Raw genomic sequence first — 14,979 nt, forward strand, 5'->3', positions numbered from 1 at the left:
CGATAAAGAACAGTGATAAATCTCATAAATAGTATGAATAATACAAAATTAATAGAAGTTAGTTGATAGATGTGATTTTATGCAAGAATTATGTTTATCTTAAATGCATCAACTACCTTTTAAAAACTATACTTTAACAAAATCTGGTCAACTGAAACATTCCGAACAATTGCAGTGGCCTTTATCTGATATATTCAAAAGAGCAACCTAAGACCGATTTATTAACTGGGAGAGTGAATTACAGATAAGAGGCAATAAGCTGTATCAAAGACGACAACATTTCGGTTGATTGCTCGATCGACGTATTGACCAAGACGTCTAGTGTGTCTCGTTGAGTAAGCATACAACAATGTGTCTACGTTACAGCTTTCACGTCTACAATGAGCAGAATGTATACAACGGGGTTTATACACTACAACATTTAGAACAGTCTTGCACGTTCAACCCGTCTGCGAAGCAAGACTTTAAAGGTAACACGTATGCATAAGAAAAAAGGACAAAATCAGCAAAAGGATATAGAATAATCTCTATATACGTTCAATGAAAATTCTGTGATCAATATGGGCGCCACCCTTGTTTTTTGTTCATTAGTTGCTTCAACATTTATTCGTCTTTTCGACCTGTAATTTGTATTTTAAACACTCAATTTGTTGAAAATAAAAGGTATAACTATTATTATTATAACACTTTTAGCAAATTATCAGATAGATTGATTATTGTTTTACGTCCCTCTCGAGAATATTTCACTGATATGGCGACGTCACCACTGCCAGTGAAGAGCTGCAAAATTTAGGCCTATGCTCGGCACTTATGACCATTGAGCAGGGAGGGATCTTTATCGTGCCATACCTGCGGTGACACGGGACCTCGGTTTTTGCGGTCTCATCCGAAGGACCGCCTCATTAAGTTGCCTCTTACGACGAGCAAGGGGGTTCTAAGGACCTATTCTAACCCGGATCCCCACAGGAATATTAATTATAGAAAAACGCCCCGTGGGGATCCGGAGTAGAATAGATCCTCAGTATCCCCTTGCTTGTCGTAAGAGGAGACTAAATGGGACTGTCCTTCGAATGAGACAGCAAAAACAGAGGCCCCATGTCACGGGGTGTGGCACGATAAAGATCGCTCCATGCTCACCGGCCGTAAGCGCCGAACATGGGCCTAAATTTTGCAGCCCTTCACCGGTAATGGTGATGTCTCCACATGAGTGAAAAATTCTCGAGCGTCCCACCTTGAATAATATTATTATTAAACAATATTCATTCAATAAATAGAAAAACAGTAACACGACTAAACAGTAGATGAACGAGTTCATAAGTCTAACAATATGTATGAAATACGCCAGACAACATTCGACCTTATGGCAGGCTGTATTTGCAAATTAAACCACATAATCTGTGATGAAGAATTCGAACTTGCAGCCTAAATCTCCAATCGAGAGAAAAATGTTCTAACGCCACCTCGAATCAACGTGCAATTCTTATCAGTGAAAAAGTAAAGATAACGAAAAGAGACCAATCTCATCATTCCTATAAAGAATACAAAATTGCGAGTATCCCAAACACGGACTCCTGGATACACCAGAAAAGGGATAAAGTGCCTAGTAGGAGTAAACATCCCCTGTTGACCGGTCACACCCACCGTGGACCCTACATAATGTATATCTGAAGTCTGATAGCATCGGGTGATCTGAATTTCTGATGATTGTCATTCCTTTATATACACGAAATTCGTGTCGTCAAGCTGTAACGCTTACATCACGGTGTTCAGACATTTCGGGTAACTAAAGAAATGCACGACATTGTGTCCCTTCATTATTCATGTTTTGAATGTTCATGGGATTTTTTTGTAGTCTCATTCGTACATTTTGTACGATTATATAGATGTCACCACCTTGTGGTGAATTGCTATAAATTTTGATCAATGCATGACGCTTAATACGTCAGCAAAATGCTCAGTGATTACGTAATAAGGGATTTACTGCGGAATAATGTCCAAAAGTCCTATATGTATGTTTTCTATCTCTTAAAGAAAAAAACATTTTGAATTGCATTATAGAACATAAATTTTTCACAATGTTATTATAAACAACGTGCCATCTTCATTTTTTTTTTCTCTTCATCATGACAACGCTTACCATGTCATGGGACCTCATTTCGAAAGACCTTTGACGTTCATTTCTGCTTGTCAAAGAAACAATCACTACCTAGGTTAAAGGTCAGACGTTTGGCGCGGCTTCTTGATCGAACGCGGAACCTCCCTTTTGCGAGCCGCCGGAAGTATGGACAAGTGAAGGATACTTTAAAACGTTGAATTTTTTTTAACGTGCATGCTTATCTCTAAACAGATTTATAGTTTCTTCCCAGACTAATTCAGGAAATTCTAATTGATTTATTCCCCTTTCAAGATTTAAGCCTGATTCACAGGATTGATACTTCCAATTTTGTATAATTACTCTGCAGCAAACGCTAGACTTTTGCGTCAAGAAACACAATTACTTTGGGATAAGATGTAAAGGTTACGACTGTACTTAGATTTGATAAATCTTGTTTCTATTATCATGCTCATCACTTCTTACAAATTGTTCTACACTGCACTTCTGACGTAACGCAAATTCAAAATGTGTCCAATTTCCGAGTGCAATGAAAGTTATCGTCTAGGATCCATAAAAAGAAATCGTCGTTAAGGTGTCGAATCGAGAGCAGGACGTAATAAACTATGTATATTTAAAAGTTATTTCTGGTCACTGAATAAGGCGACTGTTTAAAACGACCCAGCCTATCTGATTTATCAGGTCAATCTAAGGGCATTTGCTTCTGTGATTCCAAGCGCGACGGAATCGCTGTATAATATATGCTTGAATTATTGTTTTATATGAAAAAGACCTTTCGAAGCTTCGTGATGAAGGCTCCTAAATTCTCAATAAATGTTAGAAGTATCACTGTTATTTTTACACATCATGAATCTCGGTTGGATTTAACTGCTTTTAATAATAATAATAATAATATCCTTTATTTATACAGGATTGCACAATTAGTTATATAAACTTTGAAATTATCATAACATAGTCACTGTTCATTGTATATGTAATGACCAGTATTGTATATTGTTTAACGTCCCTCTTGAGAATCTTTCACTCATATGAAGACGTCACCATTGCCGATGAAGGGCTGCAAAATTTAGGCCTATGTTCGACGTTTACGGCCTTTGAGTAGGGTGGAGTCTTTATTGTGCAACCCTTGCTGTAATACAGGACCTCGGTTTTCGTTTGCGGTCTCATCCGAAGGACCGCCACATTTAGTCGCCTCTTATGACAAGCAAGGTACTGAGGACCTATTCTAAACCAGATCCCCACCGGGTAGTATTGTATATGTAATAACCAATGCTGTACATGAAAGGTGAAGATAGTGAATATGTAAAGGTGATGATATGTATATATTTATTACTCTAGCACCATAAACTCACTCTCACATCACTATTGAAACAATTGTCTCAAAATTAAAAACAGGTAGTAACAAAGACCGTGTGTAACACCACCAGTACTGTCTCACATTATCAGCAGTGTGAGATCCCTATTGATTTTTAGGTCACATGGTCAATCCACTCTTGACATAGGAAGACATTGTCTGCTCAATATTTTGATTTGATGATTTGATGATACTACTCTCAATTAAATGATGTGTGTGTGTATAACCCTTTTCAATTTTGCACCATGGGGGGCATATGTGTTTTACAAACGAGATATCTCTTGTTAGTTTACACTTACAGTGTAAACCATTTTCGGGTATGCTCTTTCTGCCTATCTAATTAGTTTTTGCATCGAAGTTTATGATAATTTAGAGTTTTCTCAAAGCTCCTAAATTTATGCACTATACTGTAGGTAAAATGTGAGAAAAATAATCCTTCATTATTTACTCGTGTGGGATGGGGAAATTCCACCTCTGGAACAAGATTCACTTTCTAGGACTCGGCAAAGCCTCGTCCTAGACTGCGAATCTTGTCCCCTCGGTGGAATTTCCCTATCCAACACTCGTAATAATGAAGGATTCTATTAGTCTCTTCTGTACGTAATTATTATTGCACTGAACACAGAAATCTTAACGTCAGATATCAACAAAAACATTGTCGAATTAGTCAATGAATAGAACTTCATGTATGAAAGATGAATATAACGAACATTGATCAATCTCATAACTCCTATAAGCAATACAAAATAGAGAGTTGGACAAACACGGGCCCCTGGATATACCAGAGGTGAGATCAGATACCTTGGAGGAGTAAGCATCCCCTGTCGACCAGTCACACCCGCCATGAGCCCTTTATCTGGTAAACGGAGTAATTCGTAGTCAAAATCAGTGTGTCAAGAACGGCCTAATAATCGGTATGAAACACGTCAAAAAGCAAGTGAACCCAATGATAGGTTGTATTGGCAAACTAAATCCTTATAACGACCATAGAATTTGCGAAATACTGATTGTAACATCAGCTTGTTTGCCAGTAGCCTGCCTGGCTAATGATCATAAGCAGAGCAAGATCTTGTGTATCGAATCAGTTGAGAGATATAAACACCATATGTAGGTGATAATGGAATATTGCAACATAAATATGGGACGTTGACGCTGGAGAAGCTGAAATCATCCCGTTTGTCATCAAGTTGAGTTGTTACATTAATTTGTCATTAATATTTATTACATAATTCCTCTGTGGAACGGAGGTTAAAGGTGTAAGCATTATTGTAGTAACAGCCACAAGTAAACGCTATTCTAAAGAGGATCACTATTGTTTACCGTGCAACAACACTCACTACTGTAATAATGGCCATAACGAAGTTGCGGAGGGTATAATGTTTTTGACCCGTCCGTCAGTTCCTTTCTTGTCAGCCAACTCCTCTGAGACCGTTCAACAGAATGTCGTGAAACTTTACAGTTAATAAGGAAACGCTGTGAAGATGTGCATATTCCCGGGAAATTCGGATTCCATAATTTTTCTGGGAGTTATGTCCGTTTTGAACTTAGATTTCGAGCCTGTCTGTCCTGTACTTGTTAGCACAACTGCTCTGAAACCACTCAAGAGAATTTCAAATTTTATTTATTATTAGAACTCTCCTGGCGGGAAGGTAAATATATGCTATTACCCGCCAAATAAAAGGAACTGAACCTCTGCATCTCCTCTGTTTTCTTAGGTAAATATATATTTTACTGGATGTTATTATGATGATAGTTGTGTAGTATTTGTCTAATGGGTAGAGTAATTTGATGCATTCATTATTTCATGCAGAGTTTACGATAAAGGGGTAGGGATTAGATGTTTTCTTTAAGTAAGGATCGGACCGCATGGCGTGTGACGTCACATGTTGTTTAACGAAGTACTAGTCAAGGTTTAATCATATCGAATATCTAGTCATGCATTTGTCAGTCATAATATCTTTATAAAATGTAAGTTTTTCATCAGGTTGTATTGTATAAGCAACATCATTTACAGTTACCTAATTTTATAAATCTAGTCATTGTTTACCCATGAATTTACATCGGGTTCGGATGCACTGAAGTGTACCAATGTTTACATATGATTTGTAGTCCAACATTCTTTTGTTTATGAATGCGTTTCAATAGTAATCAGAGTTTGGTCATTAACCAGCGTACGGATATACATGTACCTGTTATTACCTTTTACTATCAGTGTCTTAGTTTGATGGAAGGCTTTAAGGCCTATGTAGCTAACATATGGAGTACATTAGTACTATGTAACATTCATTAATGTTAAAAACATATGCTATTACCCGCCAAATAAAAGGAACTGAACCTCTGCATCTCCTCAGTTTTCTTAGATACTATAGACCAGGCTCATTGGCACACTGATTTTAACTAAGGATAACTCCGTTTACCTGATCAGGATGTAGGGCTCAAGGCGGCTGCTTACTCCTCCTATGCACCTGATCCCACCTCTGGTGTGTCCAGGGGTCAGTGTTTGCCTAACTATCTATTTCATATTGATTTTAGGAGTTATGAGATTGATCACTGTTCGTTGTCTTCACCTTCCATGTGCATATTCCCTGGAAATTGTGATTCAATATTTTTTTTTTGGGAGTTACATGGATGTCCCTTTTGAACTCAGAATTTCGAACACATCTATCCGCCTTGCAGTAATGCATATCATTACCATTCATTATGTGAGACATTGTCAAGCAATGTTGGAGCGTGAGGTATGTGAGCTTAATTACTTTTGCTTTCTTTCATTTACTATAAAAGCAGTTGCATCGTTATAAATATCTGATATATAGTTATGTGCGTTGTTTATCGTCCCTTTAGATGAAGTGTCACTCTCTTGCTTTGCCTGCGCATGACGCTTTGGGCCGTAACAGTGAGGTTTCTTGACTGTGTTACTGGTTACCACGATAAATAGCTTTGTGAAGGTTTTATCTGATTAAGATCCGCGACTTGCAGAACATTTGGTGAGGAAGAAGTCGCATTGTTTTAAATTAGTAATTTAACTCCAGTCTGTTAAAACCTGATTGAACCGGGGCACCACGAATGAACTCTCTACTGAGAGAGTTACTGAACAGTAGGGGGTTGTACAATGTACCATGTGACCAATACCATGATGCACACCACTTTTATCATTACAGTAGCGTCTACCCATGTATGTGTAACCAAAGTCGCACTGCAACAGAAAACTAGATAATGGATGTTTTCGATACCATTGTTGTTTTGTTACTTGGTTGTGAAAATGTCATTAAACAAATGAAAACAAAATGTTCTGGCGATGGTTCATTTTAGTACCCCCAAATTAAGAAAAAATCCACTATGGTCTATTCAGATCGATGTGATCTTTTAGACCCTACGGTATCAATAGAAGCTACTGAGTATAACGGGTTTTTTCCCGAAGACAAGACCTCCGCGGTTGGTATGTTTTCCCCGACCTTCCCTCATCAAAAGGTCGCAAATGCGCCAGGACGCTGATTTCTTGCTGATAAAAATATACAAAAAGTACGTTTCTGTGTAAAAGAATTTTGCTATTTGATATATAGCAAAATGAAATATGGTGTCGGCATCTGCAATTCGTCAGAATCTGTAAAAATAAATTATGTAGTCAAATGAATTATATCGCTGGAAAAAAGGGAGACCAATGTAGTAAATCTGCGCGACTCGTACATTACTCCTGAACAGGCGAAGTAGATTAAGAAGATATTTTCTTGTCAAAACGATATCTTGTTTTTTTCTCTCGCCGCCATTATTTTCTCATTTCAGCAGAACTATGTCTTCTATCTCAGCATAAAGCTGTCTGTCGATGACGAAATCTCTCATAACGGATAAAATATACTCACTCGCGCAGCGCATGCCTCATGCAGTAGTTAGAGTAGCTTTAGACAGGTGCAGTATATTATACGCTAGAAAAGGGTGTCAGAAGTAATGGTATATGCGGCCCTTAAATGAGATATGTAATGATGTACAGAAAATATACGACGCCACTATGTTGTTGGGTCATGTATGTGCTTCAATCAGTTACATATTATACACCGAATTCCAGACATTTCCATCTATCACAGACGTCATTGAAGGCTGTATGCCCTGTGTCAAATCTCGTCTGTTATAGAGACATTAGCGGGAGCACCGATTGTGTCAAAGGTGCTACAGGAATAGTGCCATTCGCACATTCTCGGGCCGCTCTCCAGCAAGGGAAAAACAACCTCGAATGTGTCACGGTAATCCCCATTTTTATATCCAATCAAAATACGTAAATAAAAAATTATCAATTCTCTTTTTTCCTATAAATATTTGCTAGAGACGATGAGATCTTGCCTTATTGAGTCTAAAATATGTCAATAATCTCTAATTAGTGACCTCCGCAATGGATGGAAGTGTCTACTTTGTACACATTTTGTACTTCCGGTGAACGTAATACATTCGAAGCACCTTTCCCGAGCCGGAAAGATCCGAGAAGTTGCGATTGGCATAGTGTTGGCAAAAGAGGACCACGGAAACTCATATTGACATCTTCTACTTAGTAATCTAATCTAAGAAATGAAATTCATTTACTTGCTTACCATGTTCAAAGCTCAGTGAGGAATATTCTACTTCTAGTTAATCTTCTAGAAGGTCTTTTTAATGCACCCGTAAACGTTTTGTCGACTTAGATCTGCATCGAAAGTATGTAGTAGTAAAAGACACTTTTCTGAAGGGATCAAAGATCGTTGACTGTGTAGACATTATTCCATTTCCCTTGACATAATTGATTTTAAAAGATTGAGTATTTTGAAGCTCAAACAAGGGCTACGCAAAAAGGGCACCCTCGCTACGTAGCATGTTTCAAATGTGCTTTGTAATTAGAGGTAATACCTTGTCCTATGAATTTTGAATCAACCCAGACCTTTGTGGAAGACATAATTCCTACTTAAAATTGGAAGCCATAAGAACATCTCCTGGCGTAATGCATCTACAGTGTATTTTGATAGGTTAATTGGTGGGTGCTCTATATTGATCATCATGTCCGTCCGTGTAAACGCGTTTCTGGACTTTTTAAACAATTCCTGCAGCCAATGAGTTGAAAATTTATATAAAGGAACTTATATCAATGGATTACATATTTGCGTTTGGACTTTGTTGACATATTTTTGAAAAAAACATTATGGATCTTGAACTTGTAGAATCATGCTAGAAAGTGAAACCCTTTTGTGATACTTGCCATTACCATGATATTTAGTTTGGTTAATGTTATCCTTGGTCAAATTCCAATCTGAGTCATGCTTCACCCTAAGTCATGATTTGCCCTCCGAGTCCTAAAAGGCGAAGATAACGAACAATGACGAATCTCATAACCCCCCAAAGGAATACAAAATAAAGAGTTGGACAAACACGGATCACTGGACATACTAGAGATGGGATCAGGTGCCTAGGAGGAGTAAGTATCCCCTGTAGATCGGTCACATCCGCCGTAAGCCATATATCTTGATCAGGTAAACGGAGTTATCCGTAGTCAAAATCAGTGTGTCAAGAACGGCTTAACAATCGGTATGAAACACGTCAGACAGCATTTGACCCAATTACAGGTTATAACGACCATAGAATTTGCGAAATGCTGACTTAAAACGAGACTGTTGAAACCCCTGCACCATTAACTTGTTTGTCATTTAAAAATGATCATACGCAGAACAAGCTCTTGCGTATGGAATCAGTTGAGATGCATAAACACCATATGCAGGTGATAATGGAATAATGCGACATAAATATGATAACGGCTTACCAACAATTCAACTTCATGGAAAACGGGATGACTTCAGCTTCTCCATCGTCAACTTCCCATATAATATCTATGTAGCAATATTCCTTTATCACCTACATACGGTGTTTATGTCTCTCAAGTGATTTGATACGCAAGAGTATATTCTGTGTATGATCAGTTTTTTTTAATCAAGGCAGGCTAGTAACAAATAAGTTGATGTTACAGGGGTTTCAACAGTCTCGTTTAAAGTCAACATTTCGCATATTATATGGACGTTATAACAATCTAATTTTCCAATACAACCTGTCACAGAGTGTTTTATATCAATTGTTAGACCGTACTTTACTCATTGATTTTGATTACGGATTGCTCCGTTTACCTGATCAAGATCTAGGCGTCACAGTGGGTCTGACCGATCGACAGGGCTGCTTACTCTACGTAGACACCTGATCCCACCTCTGGTATGTTCAGGGGTCCATGTTTGCCCTACACTTAAATTTGTATTATTTATAGAGTTGTGAAATTGATCATTGTTCACCTTGTCATTGGCCAGCGGTGACCTTGACTGATTATTCTCTTGTAGATTGAAAGAGCCATGGACACGATTTTGGTCTATTTCGGTGGGGTTTTTTTTTTTAGATATTCAATTAAAATGATAGAATTTGATTCGTGTAAAACATATCAAGAAACCTAAATTTCAAAATCTGGCCCAAAGATGTATTTAAGAGGTCTAAATGCTTCATTTTCTACACAAGCCAAGAGCCCTGTTTATGTTTACATGTCACGTGACTCAGCTAACAGTGGACAGCTTCGGTGGAAAAAAAAGCTTGTACAACGTAGATTTTCTGTTCTTTCTTATTTGCGCTTGCTCCCCAAATTGATCAGATCATTAACGTATGTCGAAATGTTGAATGCTTTTGACATACATTTTAGAAATATTGGTGTTCTCACCTTCACACGTGGTTTCCCGACTTTGACAAGCGTGGTGACAAACATGATTTTGGTAGCCGGATTTTATGTAAATAAATTTGATTTATCCCATGTAAAAACATCTTTAATTCACTTATTCACAAAGGGATCTTTATTTCTGTAACAAAAAACCCCTATCAATTTCAATCGATCAAAAATCTGCCCATGCCCCTTTAAAAAGAGGTCTCAATGGTTTGAGGTTGAACATCGTACAACTATACTGTCGTGAACTGGTATATGGTTATTAATGTGATACAAGATGGTAGGGAAAAAATATACACGAATGATCTCAGCTATTTCAGTACCGAATTATTAGATGAAGTTTTGACTCGTTGAAGCAATGGTTACGAACTGATTGCAAAAGTAATGAACAGCACATTCCATGTTGGAGGTAAGCTTGATCCTCAAACTGTGTCTGAAATAAATACACATGGAGAAAACATCACATGAAAAACAAACATAGTATGATTTTTATTGTTTTGCTTGGTTTCTCTTTGGAAACGCAATATTTGCGGTATGGCAGATGATGAAAAATTAAGACATCACTGGTCTGTCCAATTATTTTCGTTTGTTTGTGTTTTTTACCCCGAACATGCTAATTGGTAAGACGAGATTCGCGGTGTTCTAACAGACATTCCCATTTCGTCATTGTATCGGCATATCTACGGAGTGGGTGGATGGTATTTTTTTTTTTTAAATCGGATGCTTAGTTAATTGTCCAGAAAGATGGAGTGTATTTATCATAGTTATTGTTTAAGAAATGTCGTGACTATGTAGCATACAATAACATTTGTTTAAATTGAGGATGATACGCGGGTTTACAATGAACCATGTATAAGTCTTATTAACAGAGCTGCCTCAGGCATATGGTTTCTCTTGCCCGCTCGTTCGTTCGCTGAATCGAAGTTGTGTACTTAGTTCTAATAAGGAATAACACGTCAAAGAAATCTGATATGGATGGAAAATGGAGGCTATGCACAGTAATAAACTTTCAAATTTGAATTACCTTATTTAGTTGTTTTAAAATCCACTTTGATAGAAAATAATCAAACAAATAAATGAATAAATAAATAGATAAAATAAGATACAAATTCGAAACCCTGCTAGGCTGGTACCCAATATCTACGGATCAGCAGTCGACATGTGAACCTACTGAGCTAACCAGCTAAGCAATTCGATTTGAAAGGAATATTCAAGTATTGCTGATATTTATATTCATGTTTCAAAAGGAAGTCAGCCATTAAATACGATGTGGTATTCCTCCTTAAGCTTAAACTCGAGATTACGAGACGTGCGGGACAGAACCACCCCCTTTCTGAATTTGTAACAGTCATTTGTTGTGAAAGGTCAAGGGCACTAGAATCGGGAATCAGATATTCATATCAAATTTTTCAGAAATTGTACTTTGCATAAATGTGATGGTTACTTTTCTAGGATACAAATGAAAAGACAAGGGAATTGCGAAAAGAAATTCTTCGAATACAAGGTTTGAATTACATTTCTTCTCCGAATATAACATTTTTAAGATTGGTTATGAAGGTGAATGTCAGTTGAAAGGTAATTCCAAAATTCATCGTGTCCCAATATTTTGAGAATACCTAATTGATTTCAATCTCACAGGAAGAAGTAACATGATATGAGTTCCTGTTTGTTTTCAACGTCAAATGTAAAGTTCCTATCTTGTTAAGAGATTTATATTCCATTTGGACTGTAGTTTTGAGTTACATTTGTATATATATGTATACTACATTGTATCTTGTGCAAAATATAGGTCAAATGAGAGACATGACCATTTCATGATACCTCTGGAGAGGTACTAATATAAGAATTTGAAGGGATAAACCGCTTTGCGGAACACTTCATAATATCAAATTGTAATGTACATATCACTATGCATTTGATTATATGTAGTTATAAAACTCTTCATTGTAAGTTTGTTTCCTGCTTTGATTATTATTTATATCATTTATAATTAAACTTTCCGCATTTACAACATTAATTATCATACGGAAATAGACACACTAACCCGGGCATGCATGGGTGAATACAAGATAATTATAGTGAATTTGAAGTAAAAATCAGATATTAGACTTTTGAAGCCTTAATTGGATAAAAGTAGAAGGGGGGGGGGGGGTTGTTTGAAAGTGTAAGTTGTATACTGAATAATGCATAATTGTAATGTCTCCATGTAAGTGAAATAGTTTTGAAATTTTATTGAGCTATCCTTCAAGTTAAGACATTATTGAACATATCCTTAAACGAATTAAAGATAAGGTAAATTTAATATATATATATATATATATATATATATATATATATATATATATATATATTGATTCAATTCAATTAGAAATAAGTCAATTTCTTATTGACCTTTAAAAATAGAATTTGACCCTTTCTTTCATCGATTTAGAGATAGGCTATTACTTTGAAGATAGTGTCAAATATTTGAGAATATTGAGTTTAAAAATATTTTGTTTTGTAATGATTGAACTTATTTTTGATTTATTAGACCCATCTTCAAATAATTGAACATGCGTATCAGTAACGCAAGTGAACGTGACGTGTTGGTCGACCTCAGTCAATGTGTCATGTTCCATTCCGAATTTACCTTCACTGGCAAGGACTGATGTTTTGTCCAGAAACTGTCATTGAATATTTATCTAAAGGGATAAAAAACCGTATAAGTAATGATGCCACAAAATCTAATCTGGGCAGTTTTACGTGTGTATGCGCTCTCTCTGGATACAGGGAAGAAGGAAGCTATGAAGAATGAGAAATTGATATCAAAAGTTCATAAATAAGATTTTATCAAGCAGAGTAATTTAGAATCCGGGTATAGGTGCATTGTCAGTATGAATGATCACACCTTCTGCGTCACAGCGACCGATCCCAAAAGTACAGAAAATAAAGAGGACAGAGGGCCATATTCGTCGAATAACAACCTGACTTTTATTTCTATTGGCAATGATTGCAGTCTGTTTTACATGTTACAACTTGTCGTTCCGCTTCATAAAGGGTAGATATAGCCCCTTGTCCTTTTTCTGTTTAATGAAATGTTTGAGAAAATGGAACATCTATCCGGTCCAAAAGTCAATTTCCGGTGTTTATATAGGAACTGATGTTGCTCGTTTGAATGTTGATCTTGATTTTCTACTCTCCCATCGAACAGTAATGGTTAACAGTCTGACTTACAAATGTATTTAGAAATTTCGTCCATAAGAAACCTTCTTGTTCTTCGAAAACTTTTAGTTTGACAATTTAATCTCCCTGGGGACAATTAACAATGGTGATATATTATTCATTTCAATGTATGTCTATCACGAGAAAACAACTAAACAGTTCTATTTATTTTTCTCAGTATCTGCGGTGTAAAGAGTTTTTTTTTATAAGATGCAGATACGGTACATAATGACATGACCACTGGACCTGCACCTTGTTACTTTTCTAGGTTACTTATTTCCTCATAGAAAAAACATGTCAATATGTCTGTCGTAATTATACATACACCTACTCCAGCATTCTTATTGTGTCTGTTAGTATGAGGGCACTCTCTCTCTCTCTCTCTCTTTCTCTCTCTCTCGATCGATCGATCGAATATGAGCTGAGCGCCCCAAACTGGCCAATCAATTGTCATGTATAATTAAAACGGCCAATCATTTGTCATATATAATTAAAAAGGCTAATCAATTGTCATGTATAATTAAAACGGCCAATCAATTGCCATGTACCATTAAAACGGTCAGTCAATTGTTAGGTACCATTAAAACGGCCAATCAATTGTCATGTACCATTAATTCGACCAATCATTTGTCGCGTATTATTAATTGCTAGCAATATTGCGTTGTTCATTCTCCACAGAGGACAGGTCAGTATTACATGTGCAATGCGAGTGGAAAATCAAGGGATTGTGTGTCTTTCATTGGCATGCGTTCATTTGTAAAGGCTTCTTCACTCTGGTCAACTCACTCTTTACTGATAATGAATTTTCCACGTGTATGATCGAAAGAAAACAACCAAGGCATCCGTACTTTATCAATTATCCAAGAAAAAATCCTAGTAAATATTATATCTGAAATGCACGTGTATATGTTTTTAACATCATACAATTAATGTGAAAAACATTTTCATATTGATAAAAACAGGATTGTAGTTTATTTTTGCCTAAAAGTGAATCCATTAATGCTTTTAACATATTATCTTAGCCCCAAAAATCTGCTTGTGTTAGACTTTCTACCTCTTGAGTTTTTCGTCGACATGTCTAAGACTCCCGGATACCGTGTTCTTTGGACAGTGTTAAGTGCTTGCTGTTACATTAATTTCTTTGCTTCAACATCGATCGATTTTTCTTCGGATATTCCATTTGAGAAATCTCAATTTCTTCATCATGATTATTCATATTTCCGGATTGATTATTATTACTTCTGATGTGGTCATAGGAAGAAAGTGAAATTCTTCCGGATCTCATTTTTCTGAAGAAATTCTGGAATTTTAGATCTATCGACGTGTAAAATAGGAACGTACTAAGGATATTCAGTAAATACAGTTACGGCGAAAAAGGAACAGGAAACTTGAATATAAAAACTTATTTAAATTCCAGCAATACTTTTCTAATTTTCAGAAGAGATTTTATTAATTGATTGTTGTTTTACGCCTATATCGCGACATGTCGACCATCTTTTAGCGGAAAACTGATGCATGTAAAGCTGCAACAATCCTTTCTGGGGCCTGGATTTCTCAAAAGAAACTTAAGTCGAAACTTGGACTTAAGTCTGAGATTTTGCTTATATT

This window comes from Ostrea edulis, chromosome 9, assembly GCF_947568905.1.
Source record: "Ostrea edulis chromosome 9, xbOstEdul1.1, whole genome shotgun sequence".
NCBI classification, from domain to species: domain Eukaryota; kingdom Metazoa; phylum Mollusca; class Bivalvia; order Ostreida; family Ostreidae; genus Ostrea; species Ostrea edulis.